This window comes from Chrysoperla carnea, chromosome 1 (genome assembly GCF_905475395.1).
Source record: "Chrysoperla carnea chromosome 1, inChrCarn1.1, whole genome shotgun sequence".
In the NCBI taxonomy this organism is placed as follows: Eukaryota; Metazoa; Arthropoda; class Insecta; order Neuroptera; family Chrysopidae; genus Chrysoperla; species Chrysoperla carnea.
In genome coordinates this window covers 89039297-89055797 of record NC_058337.1, presented here as the reverse complement: position 1 = coordinate 89055797, position 16501 = coordinate 89039297, and the positions used below count along the sequence as shown (strand labels likewise).

General features: G+C 28.3%; 1 protein-coding gene across 1 annotated transcript in view; it reads left to right on the top strand.

The window, feature by feature from the left end:
* LOC123292051 (zwei Ig domain protein zig-8-like) overlaps positions 1 to 16501 on the top strand; it is a gene marked incomplete at its 3' end in the record, with an annotated part of 153850 nt that overhangs the window by 127236 nt on the left and 10113 nt on the right. The gene's annotated exons all lie outside the window — the stretch shown is intronic.

Genomic DNA, 16501 nt, shown 5'->3' with positions numbered 1-16501 from the left:
GCCAAAAATTTTCGAGATACCAAAAAATAACCAAAGAAAATACTAATAATAATAAATGTTATTGCATTTCAAAGTTTATATCTTTCCTTCCAAAATCCTTACGTCAGAAATTAATAAGCCGTTTTCTAAATTTTACTTCCTGGTTATGTTATATGGAGTACAATTTAATCACTGGAAAGTAAACGCAAATTCAATGTACCCGTGTTAACGGATCAATGAAGTTTGTGGTTTTAAATTAAATGTTGGTCATTATCCTGTGGTTATAAAGTAAAAGTTAATCATTACCGTTTATGTCAAAAAAAAAATATAACGGTTAAGTTTTCACCACGTGCGTCTGCTTTAATAGATAAATTGAAATCTGTTCACGGCATTTTCGCTTGAATGGCAATGATCGCTTCAATAGGACTTTCTTCGGGAATAATATTGGTGTTCGTAGACTGCTAATTCATATACCGAGAGTTGTTTAAGTATTTTATGAATTAACTAGATTTCACCGTCGTCAATAAGAAGTTCTACTCACGTGGTGCCAATTTTATGTATGAACTATAGTATATCTTCATAATTCGAACGTTTATTCCTGTAACATGAAAACATAAGAGATTTAACTGAACATGCATAAGGATTACTGTAGTATTGATGATATATTGCAAATTATTTGAAAACCATGTGGAATTATAGGTATAGCCACCCACAATAGGCAACGTTTATGTTTTTTTTATATGGTTTTTATATTGTTAATTCATTGTGTCTTTACATAGTAACAATAGTTTATAGTCATAGTTTTAAAAAAAAAGTAGTAAATAATTTCTATATGTTCAAAAAATAAAATCGGTGATTAACAAAAAAAATCATTTTATCGTAAAAAAACGTGGGATGCTAGATTTCAATACTAAATCGGCCGATATTTGTAAAGATAAAGCTATTTTAAAATATGTTTAAAAGCACCTCACGCTTGCTTACAATAAAATGCCTTTTTTCTTTTTCACTTTTTTTTTTATACTTTATAAAAATTAGTTTCTACTTTTAAGTTCAGCTAGTTACAAAAGCGTGTTTATCAAATTTTTAAACTATTATTTATTTTCTACAAGCGTGTTTTTAAACTATTATTTACTAGTATTATAGAATCTTATCTACGCTTCCACCAGAATTATATGAGTATTTTATATTATAAAATCGTGAATGCCGAAGATATTCACTAGGATAATCCGACTTATGAAATTATTGTATTGGCGTTGGTTTTTGATAAGTGTCCCAAGTTTGAATTCAATCCGACGGAATGAAGTGGGTAAAAATCTCGTTCAAAAATTCTGTTACATCGATTCATAGATACATAGATACGTAGATACATATCAAACTAATAAAAGCGTGTTTTAAATATAAATACTGTTTAGAAATGGTGTAATTAAGTGTAAAAAAATATAGAACTAATTTTGAGCCGTATAAACGCCGCCATTTTAGCGCGCTGTAATAGAAGTACACCTAATTAAGTTTTTTTTAAGTCCCGATAGGTGTAAAAATACATTATTATTACGTTTAAATAGTACATAAAAAAGAAACTGAATCTCTACACAAAAATGAAATGTAATTAGATATTTCGATTCCCAATATGATTTAAGTTAATCAAAAGTATGTGTTGTATTGAAAATCAATCACACAAGCAGTACATAACTGTATCTAAATTCAGTTCACATATTGTTGTGATTCCGTCAATTGTTTTTTACGTAAACAAAATAATTTGTACACATGTGAAATAATTTTCTACCAAAAAACATACAAAGTATCATAATAACCTTACTCGTTTAATTATGTGCTACTATTATAGAATATTCGCCTTGCATTCACTCCTTTTACTTCAGCGAACGCAAAATTTGAATTCGAAAGAAAATAAGATGGCATAACAAATTGATCAATTCTCAGCAGATTATCTTAGAAAACCAACTAAATAGGAATTATTAAAAAGCGATAACTTTCTCGAATGTATGATGTGAACTAGCAATAAAGTATTATGTCGAATGTGTGATGTAAATTATAATAAAATAAATAATTAAAAAATCAAAAACTCTGCTGCATTAAATAAAATCTGAAAAGAAAGAAACAAGCCCAATTGTTTACATAACGACTTTAACAATCGGGGTCAAACCTTCCCAACTCTCATTAAGAGCCCCAACTATTAAAGTCGCTTTGTAAACTACTGGTCTTGTTTGCTTCTTTTTTAGATTTTATTTAATATCGGGTTATGTATTTTTTTATTTATTTTATTTTAAATTTTTAAGGTCGCAACACTAAAGAAACCCCCTTATTAAACAATTTTGTTTCGAAATCTCTTTAGTTACCTTTATTTTGAGACTCTATTCGAGAGGTTTGGTTAATGTTTTTTATTAACTTATTGCTATTTCACGCTAAAATCAGTTTTTTTTTTCAAACACCTATCTAAGGATACTTGGATTTTTATTTTTTAATATAACGATACCTTAACTGTCGAAATCTATCCAGTCATTTGAAAGATACAAGCTGATCAAGAAATTTACAAACATACAAACTATACGCGAAAACATAACCACTCCTAGGCAGTCGTGTAAAAGGAAAGATTAATCAAATTACACAGAGTGTGCAAAATTTGGTTCATTTAAGTAGTTTGAGAATCCATCACTGACAAACATGGAGTTTCGGAATTCTAATAAATACATATACCTTGTAAAATACAGGGAGGCTTTTATAGGTTGGCATATGCTTGATATTCGAAAAATAACTTTATAAAATTTCTTTAAGCGAGAAATTTCTATTACTGTCTAAAATATTTGTTTTACAAAAAAATGTTTCAAACAAAAAATTTTTGCATATTTATAAAGAACAGCTTTTTAATTTAAAGCGTTGATCTCATGTTTGTCTGTTACGAGTGAGGTTTTAATTAAACCTGAAAACTTAGACCGTATTCGATCTCATAATAAGATTTGTGCCTTTGAATCTAACAGTTTACGTTAGAAGCATTTTCTTCGATTATATTTATTAATCGAGAATACGTCCAAAAGATTCAGGATACGTCCAGAAGAAAAAAGATTTCATTTTGATATAATTATACTATTGATATTGCTGTAATAAATATCATCTACATATACTAAAAATATTAAAATATCTACACAAATATACAGATATAATTTAAAATAGGAAGTAACTTAATTTTACGCTACAATTGTTATTTTCCATATGTACACCTAGAAGAGGTATCCATCTGAATATTGTGGATAGTACTAGTCTCTATATTAACTTTCGGATAGAAAGTTGCTGTTTTTTACTCTGAAATCTAAATCAAAAATTTTATGAAATTTTTAGATTTTGTTACGAGCATACATCAGATGCAAATAAAGGTGGGGTGCAATGCTCTTATTATATTCATCATTATGCACATTATATTCATCAAATTAAACAAAATTATTTTCATTTTTGGTTTAGAGGAAACTACCTTGTAGACTACAAAACTATGCTAAAATTTTTCGAGTGAAATGATCCACCAGGAATGTTGAAAAAGATACTCATATTTGTAAAAGTATGTTTAAGCATCATGGCGTCCATTTTGTGCGGCACAGATGAGAATATAATTGTCACACTGCTTGGTGTCGCACCCCGTGCAGCAGCAAGGCTGTCCTATGTACGGCGTTGATGGATACTAACTCGGCAAAAGTATTCAAGGCGAATTACATAAATGCCATGCAGAAATAAATCACTAGTGCTTCGGAAATTGACAGGAGACCAAAAATTTTTTTATCTCCGGTTCCGAAGTTACCATATTTATTTCTGTTCGACATTCGCTTCGAATAATAATTCGCTTTAAATACTTATTCACAGTTGGTATCTAGCAGAAAGAAAAAGATCATTTAATCGTTAACAAGCGTTTGATGCTAGATTTAAATTATTGAGAATACTTTATTGATTATAAAATATCTCAATGATTCAGTCAATATAGACGAAAAAAAGGCCGGACCTGGAAAAAATTACAATAGTGACTCTGAGGTTATAGATCGTTAGGGGGGCATGTAAATAACTTTAAAAAAAATTAAGAAAATTATTCGTTCCGCTGTTTTTGAGAATATCCAAAAAAATTGGAAAAAAAATTTGGAATGCGTTTTTCTCGGAATCTATTGATTTAAGGGAAAAGTTTTTCAAGTAAAAAATGTAGAAGACATTGTCAGCTACATTTTATGTCATTGGAGCAACGTCATACGAGTTAAATTACAAAAAGTAGGTAGCGTTAAAGTATCAAAAAAAGGGTTTTTCACGATTTTCATTAAGAAAAAATGATGTTTTTGTAAAAGTGTAAATGAGAAACTTGTTTGACTCAAAATTAGCTTCAACTTTTATTAAAACAATTTTTATGAAAAACTTACCGTTTCCGAGCTATAGTAAAACAATATATGTTTAAAATAAACCAAGAAAATAAAAAGGAAATCGAGTACTCCTTTTCAACATTTTAAAAAACGTAACTTTCAGATTTTTTAGCAAGCTGTATTTCAAAAACGGTAAGTTTTACAAAAAAATTGTTTAAATAAAAGTTGAAGCTTATTTTGAGTCAAATAACTTTTTTATTTACACTTTTACAAAAAAATCATTTTTTCTTAATGAAAACCGTGGAAAACCCTTTTTTTGATACTTTAACGCCACCAACTTTTTGTAATTTAACTCGTATGACGATGCTCCAATGACATAAAATGTAGCTGACAGTGTCTTCTACATTTTTTATTTGAAAAACTTTTCCCTTAAATCAATAGATTCCGAGTAAAACGCATTCCAAATTTTTTTTTTCCCATTTTTTTGGATTTTCTCAAAAACAGCGGAACGAAAAATTCTCTTAATTTTTTTTAAAGTTATTTACATGCCCCCCTAACGATCTATAACCTCAGAGTCACTATTGTAATTTTTTCCAGTCAAAATGCCAGATTTACTGTACGTCATTATAAAATATCTAAAAATGCATCCCACGCTTTCATCATTATTTTTTTCTTAATCACAAAACTTTTTTTAATTTATAGAAATTATTATCTATTTTTTAAGTTAGTTACAAAAGCGTTTTTTTTTTAGTTTTCTTAAACTATTATTTATTTTGTGTTTTTTATTTTTTTTAAACCATTATTAGTATGAAAATATGGTGGGAGCGCAAATAAATATACACATTATCAGATGTGGAAATCGATAATTTTGAAGATCCTGATCAGGATAATCAGACAAACTTATTAAATTATTGTATTGTCATTTGTCCTTTCTTGATAAATATCCGACGTTTGGAAGTGGATGAAAGTTCAAAGATTCCGTAGCATAAATACATACCCAGTTAATAAGAACGTTCTGAATGATTACCAATATTGTAAACAGAATGATGATACATGTGATATCCTTGAATACTTAACTGCAACAGAAATTTGTTGATTTGATAACTCATTGTCATGTCTACACAGCTTGTTATTAAGTATATACATTCTAAAGCAAATGCCGCAATACACTATGTCTCAAACCACAAATTCAATTTACTAAAAACAGCATGTACAAAGATTACAAATTAATATTATTCTCTTAAATGTTGTTACTTTTTTGTGTTTGAACCCAAATCTACTTTATGCATATTTTATACTTAAATTTTAGTAAAACATGTATGTACGTTAATATATATTATAGCTGGATCGAAAACACAAATGTAGAAAGTTTTAAAGAAATATACAGAGGATTCAAAAACAATTTACAGATTTTAACTTTTTTTTTGACAGTTTCATTTAATTTTTTTTTAATTTCCTATTTAGCAAATAATAATCAACATGGAGGAAAGACATTATCGTACAGAAATTTAAATCCATTTTCCAAAATATAAATAATGCATTTATCTATACTAATAACACCAAACGAAGCTACTTCAAATCCAATTGCTTCCTCAATTGTCTAAAATTTTCTATTTGATCTGTTAAAAATTACCTTAGTCGAACAACAAATTATTTTGTTGGAGCTCTAGAATTTAAGTGGCAATGCGATAAAGCCTCAACTCGATTATAAATTTTCTCAGGACATCAGATGAGATGAAAAGGATACTTAGAGATTTGGGAAAATTTTTGGAAATGTTTTAATTGAAGTTGAAATATTTGAGTTGACTTCGTTCTTTTAAATTATTGTTTTGAATTAGTTAATTATTTTACCATTTAACTTTTCGAAACGAATGGAGCCAAGTTTATTTGATCATTGATTTCCATAGTAATAAACAATTATTTATATGTTATGCCTTTTCCAAACTGAATCGATTTTGAAGATCATCACCAATTTTTAAGTTTTTTCGGGTACGGAACCCTAATCTCGCACTTGAAACAAAGCTAAGAACACTCTCCTAAGTTAAATTACCTTTCAAATAGGCGCTACGATGCCACAGACAGACATAAACACACATAGCGATCAAACTTATAACACCCCCTTTTTTTGGTTCGGGTTTTAATAAAATTAACAATAAAAACTGTTCTTTATAAATGATAAAGGCATTTTTATGTAAAATAACTTCTACATTTTTTTTGTTTGTGGCAAAATCTCTTCATTTGCAATTTTACCTTGTTCGATTTTGTTGTAAATAAATTTCTGATTCGAAGGAAGAAGGAAGGGATTTGAACAGCAAATATTCATTTTCGTGCCATATATACAGAATATGTTAAGTGTTTGCTTGTAGAACAAAGCTTGTAGAACATATTTGTGTAGAACAAATAATCAATTTCTTGAGCCATTCTATGAATATATTTACTTGAATAATGTTTTCTCCGAATTTCATTTCATGTTGAAGATCGATAAAATCACAAGAGACGCAATAATACTTATCACCTATACTATCTTTGCAAGCTACTATAGACACCAAATTCACTTATTAAATATCAGCATGCACTGCTATAGAGTACTTTATCGAAACAAAGTAGAGAAACGAAAGAGATTTTCCTTAGAAAGTTGCTCCTTTACTGTATGATGAAAATATAAAAATTATTTAATTAACTTTTAAAATAATTTTTTTATTGGTTTCATAGATATTCTGTGGTCATCCCATTCGAGTTCAGCGTTTGATATTTATAAAGGTGCCAATAGAACAACCATCTTAGACTCACACCTCTCATTTTTTTCCTACAAAGTAAACTTTTGCTGACTGGTAGAGTTTATTAAATAGGAAAATTCCATAAAAAAATTTAAAAGTTACCTCAACATTAAAATTTTTGACTTCATCTGCTCAGAAATATCTCCATTACTCCAAACATTAATTAAAAAAATTGTTGTAAAACCAATTGAAAGAACGTTTAATTTTCTTAAAAAAAAATCCTAAATTTTCGTATATTTCACGGAACTCGACCAAAACTGGATCAAAAACTTTTTATGTTTTTTTTTTTTGTTGTTGAATGTTTAAGACCTAAACTTAAGAATGATATTATAAAAATAATGTTCGATGATCGTTTACAAAGACCCTTATTTTGGGTAAATTATAGAAAAAAATCCGAAAAATTCCTGCGTTTAATGTATTTTATCCGATTTTTTCTTTTTGAAAGGCTTTCATTTTTATTTATAAAAAGCGTAAGTGTTTTTTAGAAAGCAGATGAAAATTCAAAAAGTTCTTTTTCCACTATTGGTTCCTTTTCGAGTATTAATTAAACCTACACAACCCAAAAATATATTTGATAAAAGATAATAACGAATACATTGAAATTATTTTCATGTATACAGAAGTTGTATGGCGTTCTCACGGATTCTTTGTAATGATTTTAAAAATGACTAGGAAATACTTAGAAACAACCTACATATAAAATTATGTTTTAAAAAACAAACGCATCACTGCACCAATCGATCGATCAGAACATAAAGTTTTGCTTTAAAGAAAAGAGAAACAATAACTTTCATTTTATTTTAGATGTGTATTTCATGTATCGTTTATGTGTATACCACCAAAGGCTTGCTAGGAGATGAGCTATCTTTGTGTATGTTATTTTAAAGTAGAGTATACTTCTCTGCAATTTTTTTTTAATCAGATTCTAAATTATAATGCAAACTTTTATTTACAATACTAAGTTGGTGGCTTGGTTTATAAAACCCTACCTTCACTTGTTTTTATTTTTATAAATTCAAAACAATTTTCAAAAACTTTTTTCTTCTTTTTTTTATATTAAATCTTCTTTATGTTGTGTTACCTCTGTACGTATATAAGTGAAAAATAATGAAAAAAAATTATGGAAATTTTTTTGAAAATGAAGTTACTGTTATGTATGTGTATAGTTAATATGTATATACAAATTTATAACCCAAATTTAAATCGTTTTCGATATTGGACTAGCACCGTATAAATTCCTAAGTCGGCTAGACACGGCTACTGCACCAAATGCAGAAAAAAAACAGAAAAAACTCTATTATTATTATTAAATTTAAATGGTGACTTTTTATTTTATATACGGGGTGCTTGTGACTCGATAGACATAGCTTAGTAGCGTATCTTTGGACAATTTTAAATCGAAAGTGTCTTTTATATTTTTGGTCAAAACCCAATGGCTAAGGAGTTATGAGCACTACTTAATTTAACCGTTAAAGCAAAGTCATTGTTGAGTAAATTGGTTTTCCTTAGCTTTCTGAAAAATACCTTTTTCTACCAAATGTCGATGCACATTTGAAAACATTTGTTTATCAAGAAATCGTTGCTGATATTCCCGCACTGACGCTCTTGTATTTCCGTCATAATATCCGTAAATAGAGTGAATATTGGCATATTCATAATTTTTAAACGTAGTAAATAATCTTAAAGCTACAAATTAAAAAATAAATACTCATCATTAATTTTTTAACTCATCGAGTTTTTTAATTTGTTTGTCAACATTAAATTATTTATTTATTATTTATGTTTTGTTTACTAGATTTGAATACAATTTTTTTAAACATCAAAGACTTTCGGTTATAGTGTATATTTATTTATGATGCAATGACTTAAACGTATATAGACGTATAATACTTGGCAAATATCTTGTAAAGTATTCTTAAAGAGAGTTGAAATTGATCCTCGTACCAGGACTCGAACCTCGTTTAGAGAGTTGCAAAACATCTTGCTTCCGTATTTCTTACAAAATTTTTATACGTAATGTTTACTTCCAGATACAAAATTTCTCGAAGATATTTTCCGTCAAATTTATGCTTACTTCTTCATCACTAAAAAGTTTCTATTCTGAAACATAATTTTCATCTTTATTCTGCATTGGTATAAATAATACGAGAAAACTACATCAAGAAAAACTTATAATATAAGATCGATTTCTAATTGAATATGATAAATATGAGGAGCGAGAAGCCGCAGATGCTCCAAAATCCTTTATAGAGTTGCCATCACTTACAAATATTTATACAAATTCTGTGCTACCAAATTCAAAAAAATGAGTCCTTTCTGAAAAATTGCACTTTAAACTATGAAATAAACAAGTTTTTATTTGTTTGCTTATTGTAGTAGTACGAACTTGTGAATGAAAGTGCTTTAAATTCACGTTCAAATCATTTTCAATATCCTAATGGATCTACAATAAATTCATTCTATTATAAATTACTTCTACCATTATATTTATTTACTTTTTATCTTCTACTCTTAGCCTTTTTTTTCCTCGACTATATTTAACAACATAAAATTTCAAATTAATGTTATCATTTTTTGTTAAAATATAGAGCTGCTCATGTAATCTTTATCTCATTTCACATAAAACTATACAATATATACCTATTTACAATTTTATTGTTTGCATATTATAATATATTCGTAGATACTATGTTTTTTCAAGCTACGTTTTGTGTAAGGTTTTCCTTAAATTGTTGTACTATACAAATTTAATTGTATTTTTCGTTTTTATAATACCTTTAATCTAGAAAAAAAGTTTTTTTACTTGTTCGTAAGTTTTTTATCGTTGTAATTTATATATTTAACCTTTTTAAAGCTAACTGTCCATCAAAAAAATAATGTTTTAAACTTTTTCTGCAACAACGATTCTACTTGTAAAGATTATTATTTTACGAAGATTATGTTTGCGCCCATTTCATAAAATACTTTTGACAATAATGATTTATTATATTTAAAAATCTTGTGAGCACCAGGATTCGGCCATTAAAGTTAAATATTCCCCTCGTTAAATATTTCTTATTATTTTATGCCTTTTATTGATGAGAGTTGTGGAGATGAGCAAAACATTAAATCGTTGGGAAAACTGCTTTTTCTCCCCAGCAGATCCCTTTCTGTCTGGAAAATAACCTAACATATCGAATTTAATCTTATTTGAAATCGTGGCCGCGATTATACTGCGATCCATATGTAAATTACATATGCATAGGGGAAGGTGTAGTACGTAGAATTCCAAATTTAGATTTTTGTGATTTTTAAAACCATTTAAATACTTAATGGAAATTGTCTCTGGCTACAGCACTGTTATTCCTTAACTAAATAGTTTTTTAGAGAATTGAAATATTAAACAACTATCGATAATTGTTTAAACCATGGTACAGATTGTGTAAATAATGGTACAATATATGAATATACCATGGCTCACGCCTTAACGATCCTTTAATCATTCCCACTGATTGTATCTGAAGCAATCTCTTCAACATCTAATCCTCAGCAGGTAAGCGCATTCAAAGGAACAGTATAATGAAATGTATATGATTTAAATATTGCAAATTCTACACGTTTCTTGTAAGGGAATACAAATAATTTCAACCACAAGTCTGAACTTGCCTTGGCGTTCGTACTATCTCAATAGTAGCATAAATAGATTTAAAAGCTAATGTCAGCTATCTTAGCTTTAACATTTTTAATTATTTTTTAAAAACACGGAAGAAACATTTTTATATAGCAAATTAATTTCTTTATAATGGCTGATTCAAGAACCAACCTTAGTAAACCCTTCCTGATAGAGATAGTAAGAATTATTAAAAAAAGATATGCTACATAATGAAAGCATGTCAAATTACTGAAAAGGGCAAAAATTTGATTTGAAATGTTTTGATTAGAAATTTTGTGTCTGTATTTTTACCTTTAATCCAAAAACTGAAAAAGCTGTAAGAAAACAGTTTAGTTCTACTTAATTTGAAATTTCTTTTAGTGAAATAGGAAGGCAAATTCTTAATTAATTTGAAACCACAAACTTTCCATTTAAAAGATATTCGATGTTTTGAAATAATTTTTTTTGATCATTGTATCGAAAATCAAACGTCTTTGATCATGCACTTTTATGTCATGTCAGAAATATTTTGTCAAATTTATAATATTTAAGAGCAGCATCGACAGGATATAATATACAGAATCAACATCGTGTTACATACCGATGAATGGCTCTTTGATAATGTAATTAAAAGTTTCAAATAACTTTTCTCCTCTGGTAAAGATTGATTGACATGCTTGTTTTCTTTCTAAACTTTTCTTTTCGGGAATATTTCTTGAAATGTGAGCTATCAAAATATTTAAATAATTTTAATTCCAGCTCTGCCCCTAATGAACGTAATTATGTTCAAACTAATTTTCGTGGAAAGTTTTTATAAAGTATCAACAATTTTTCAGATTTCTGTATCACATGTACACAATTTTTGTAACATTTTGAGCTTCGTATTTGAGGCTTTGTTTGTTTGAACAGAGTCTGTCGAACTTTTTATTCTTTGAGAAAGCAAATGGTAAAGTTACAAAGGTTTAAAATTTTTATAATATTTTTATTAACAGAGGCGTATATGATGAAATTATAAAAATAACGCATAAAAATGTAAATCTAGAATTCACACCATGACAAAATTTTAAAGTGAAATTAAAATTTATTAAAAAACGAAGTTATAAGCAATCAAAGATTGCATTCAAAGGTTGCCCATCTCCTTTTAATGAAACAAAGTTTTATACGTAATCTCTATGGCGATACCCACGTATGACAGCACTAGTGGGTGTCTTCTTCTTTGTTTAATTAGGAATTTTAAACGCTCATATCTTGTATACTAGTAAAGATTTTTTTAAATCAATTGCACTTTTCTATTTGTGAAGGGAGAATTTTTCATCTGAAGTGATAAAAGAAATTTAGTCAGACCCCCTATTATAGGTGAAATTATATTCGTCATCAAAGACGATAAATGGAATCCTACAAACAAAATTTTTGCCTTACTTATATCAGAGGGAAGAACATTTTTCTCAGAATATAAAACCCATAACCTTGATACTAAAATAGACAATCTACTATCAGGGGGAATTTACTATGATCAGTTTTTCTAGTATATTGGAATATAGAATTTCTACATACTATTAAACACAACATACGACAGCTTTATTAAAAAAGATGCAAAATGCATTAGAAAATTAATTGGAAAATCATTTTCACAACGTATAAAAAAATAATTAGGTCTTAAATAGTATGAGCTTGAAATAGTATGCAGAGGCGTGGAGGGTGTATTCTCTTTATATATATGTATAGTACCATATGAACTAATTGGCAATTTTAGTATCTTTTCTACAAAAAGATTTATCATTTCATTTAAGAACGTATGAAAAAAAACAATCAAGATCCTTTCAAGCTTACACAAACAATACGTTTGTGGTCGCCGTCATTCCGGTATCTGGTGACGGTAGTGTGTAAAATAGTTCGAAATGCACGGATATTTATGGGAACAAATTTCTATTTTTGAGAAACCTCACTCTAATTCATAACTGGTAAACATTAGACGAACACTTCAAGTTAGAAAGTTTTTTTGATAAAAAAAGACCAACATTTTTTGCTTGACACGTATTTTTGTAAACCGAATAGTTTAGACAGTATTTAATAGCAGTAAACTCTATGAGAAACTTGATTTGATAGCTTTTTGCGCGTTTCTTCATTCAATTTGAACAAAAATGGTCATTATAGAAAAACAAACCCCTTTTATTGAAAAAATTTTTTTCGAAGAGTGCCTAGATTCCACACAAGACCCACGAAAAAACAATTTTGGGTAAAACTTTTCAGTCCGTTTTTGCCTAAACTGTATGGTTTGCAGGAAAATTCTTCGGACAAATGTTACCTTTTTAATCGCTAACAACTTCCTAATTTAAAGTGTTAGTATATCTATTACCCGGTATGGAATAGAGTGAGCTTTTCATTGAGCTTGAAAACTTAGACCAAGTTTAATATGTGCTTAAGATGTGCGCCTATACCTAACATTTTTTGTTTAAAGCATTTTTATCGATAAAAGTTATTTTTCAAGTATCAAGCAAATGTAAACTTAAAAAGACAGTCTATATATACGAATTAAATATATAAACTATATCATGCACTTCATTTATTTTGGTCAGCAAATCTGTTTAACCAGAACTCAAAATCGAGCTCATAACGGCCAAGGTTTTTTGAATTTTGCGTCAAACACATTGACTTTTACATTATGTTTCAAACAAAATTTTTATCTAAGTAACATTTGTTCCATCTCTTATGATTACAGATTTTTTTTTTTTGAAAAAATTTTGGATATTTTTTTTTTTTAATTGATTCTGGTTATCTAAGTCATTCGAAGCATGATTGTGGTACCTATACGAAATTAAGTATGGTCTTAATGATTCAATGGAAAATAGGACTGCTGAATCATATAAAAAGTTAAATTCCACAATATCATACCTTACCCTTATTAGGATGATTTCCTTAAAACTTCAAAAGGAACTTTCGCGAAACTCTTGATTTTTATTATTTATATTTGTGAAAATCAAGAATTGAGAGAGAGAGAAAACCGTGTTTACATTTAAATTAACTTAATTCATTAAGAATAGCAACTTAACCATTAATTAGTTTTCCAAATAAACAAACGGAAGGAGAAACTAACGAATAGAACCTCGCAACAACGAAATCATTCAAACTTATATAATTTATCATTGAATACTCAACCATGAGATATGAAAACATTTCTTCGAATAAATAAAACTTAAAACTCAAAGTACAATAATAACAAAGATGGTTAGTTGTTAAACAAGATATCAAAACATAAATTAATTTGTTATATGACAAATACTTCCTTCGCACATATAAACTTTAATTAACATGTTTTATTAGTGTTTATAATTGAACAAATAATTATAAAAACACAACTTTAATTAATAATAAATTTTATTTGTTTGCCACTTACAAAAAAAAACTATATTCAAGTATTAGGTAAAAACCATTAAAATATATTTTCCTTTACCATGATTAATGTACCGGGGCGTCTAGAGATACGGTTTATTTGGATGACTTATTTTATTAAAAGGTCTTCTCATCAGTTTTTTACACAAAAAATCAAGTACGGTATATTTGGATGACTTATTTTATTGAGGGGTTTTCTCAGTTTTTACACAAAAAATCAACTGGTTTTGGATTTTTCATTTTTGGATCATTATTAAACTTTTAATTGTGCCACCAGTTTAAGATGAATTATTGAATATCCGTTGAGGACGATTTTCAATTAAAAAGATCATTGAATAACAACTGCAAAAATCATTTCTCTGAAACTCTATAAGAACGATCGAAACAGAAAGGGCAAAAATTGAGATTTATTTTTTTATTCAAATATCTTCTTATTTCAATGTCGCCCTGAAGGAATTTTCATCAATTAAAAGTTGTTTGAACTTAATTCTAAGAACTTATTGGTACCTATTCGCTAATGGATAAATTTAAAGTATGTTTTGGACGTGGCAAGCTTTTGATTATATCTCGCCTCGCCTCGCTTTTTTAAAGATGACCCGCCTCGCCTCGCCTTGATCTCGACCGGGAAAAAATATTGACAATCCTCGCCGAAGTAAAATTTGTACTAAATTTGACTTATTTTGTATTTATGAATGTACATAATATAACATAATATAGCATAATATGGTAAACAAAAATTGTTAAAAAACAAATGTCTTTAAAACACAAAATAAAGGTTGCTATGTCTCTAAATTTTTATGACCCCTTCCAAGGAAAATAATGCCTAAATTTAAAAAAAAAAATGTTGTCTAAAAAATGTTTGGAGAACTGAGCTTTATAAGAGGTTCTTCAGAATGATTCCCAACACCATATACAAGTCCATATACATGTTACGTTGTGTTTTTTCAATTCTTTTAAATTTATTAATTTAATTATACATATATGTAGTGGTTTAGTATTATAACATGAATGAATAAAAAAAAGTTCAAGCATTGCCTCGGTTTTTGGAACAATATACTTCACCTCACCTCGGTAAGTAATGAGGATTAAAATTTTAAACCTCGCCTTGACTACGAGGCGAGGCAACCTCATAAACTCGGTGAAACAATACTTTAATCATTACGGAATCCCATGTTTAAATTCTATATCCTCCTCAACACCGTCCATGCTTAGTGTTGTAATCTTAGGAATACGTCTGCACAAGCTTATTCCTAAAAATACAAAAAATGCTAGCTTTATACATACATGATGATTTCAGGTTAATAGAATCTCCGGTGTTTTCTTAGAAGAATATAATATAACTAAAATTCTTAAAACACAATTTTATGTGCTTTTATTTAGTTCTTAGAAAAATCGAATGTGAAAAACTATATATGCAGAGGTTATTAAAAACTATTTTAATAATATTCTCTTATTAATTATATGATTTACCTTCAGGATTTCTAGTTACAGATAATAATTCTATGTAGAATGCTATATATACTGCAAAGGGTATGTAACCTAATCTCCATTATACATAATAACATTTATTACATGTTATACCAAGTACATAAAAATGATGGACACCAAATCTTTGAAATACAAATTTCGAAAAATAACCGTGAAAAATATCACTGGCAAAAAAATTATAAGAGAAAAAAACTGCTCTCACTAAAAAATTTTTAGCGTAGAAAGGTGCAAAAGCCTGACAAATATGACACATTCATATTCTAGTAATTCGCTTGTGACGGTGCGCTGTAAAGGTAGAGTATGTAAGTACAGCGTTAATAAGTTTTTTTTTTAAATCTGTGATTAAGAAATGTCCCATGAACTATATACATGATCAAATAAAAATTATAAAAGCGGTTACCAGTGTTAGTACCCATGCTTGATCTCGTCTTTAGGATTTTTTCAAAAATATCAATCATATTCACGTAAGTAATAAGACATTATTGCAAAGTGGTAAGATCAATGCAACCAGACTTAATAGATCTTCAAACTATTTAATCTGTATCTCACATTCAATGCATCGTTTCAGTAATATTATTTTAGTAGATCTGAACGCAAATTGGCACCTTTTTATGTAGATGAAAGTCAGTGCGTAAAGCTGGTTTATGCATGGTGAGTTTTGTATAGTTTTCTGTATGATGTATAATTTATACGGCGTACAAATTGCTACATCACACTATACATCTAGCTGTACTCCATATACTTAAAACTGCGTCACATCGCTACATCATTCTACGTATCAAATTCTGCGCGGTTTAGTTCTTCAAATCCAAAAATTACCCATGTCTCGAGTTAAATTCCGAAGACTGGATATAGAAAATAATAACGTGTTTACATTTACATTATAAAATAAA